We start from the raw sequence: 316 nt of genomic DNA, 5'->3' as shown, positions 1-316 counted from the left end.
TGCAGTGTCACTAAGGAACTGTGAAAGGAATGTATACGTAGAGCACTGCCGTTAGATATGCTTCAGGCTCACTACTGATAAGCCTGACTTTATCTCTTATCAGCAAATCTAACCTTCTCTGTTATCAATGTTCAACTGTTTCAAATGAAGGCTTTTTACTTTAAAACTTATCTTAATTGGAATACCTGTTTTCCAGGGAAAATAAAATAACAATGGTTGTTTCACAAAATCGCTTATTGAAATATCTAAAAGGCAATTCTAAGAACAGCATGTATTCTTTATGTTATCTGTACTTCCTTTTCATTAATTTCTTCCT

At 33.2% G+C, this 316-nt stretch overlaps 1 protein-coding gene across 1 annotated transcript in view; it reads right to left on the bottom strand.

Annotated features, from left to right (window-relative positions):
* LOC119590677 (beta-1,4-mannosyltransferase egh-like) overlaps positions 1–35 on the bottom strand; it is a gene marked incomplete in the record, with an annotated part of 8421 nt that extends 8386 nt beyond the window's left edge. Inside the window, 1 exon segment of the mRNA XM_037939361.1 lies at positions 1–35. This exon segment is cut by the window's left edge and continues 454 nt beyond it.
* Positions 36–316: the final 281 nt, after the last annotated feature.

This window comes from Penaeus monodon, chromosome 27 (genome assembly GCF_015228065.2).
Source record: "Penaeus monodon isolate SGIC_2016 chromosome 27, NSTDA_Pmon_1, whole genome shotgun sequence".
NCBI classification, from domain to species: Eukaryota; Metazoa; Arthropoda; class Malacostraca; order Decapoda; family Penaeidae; genus Penaeus; species Penaeus monodon.
Note: the sequence above shows the minus strand (reverse complement) of the source record. Positions and strands in the feature narration are given on the sequence as shown.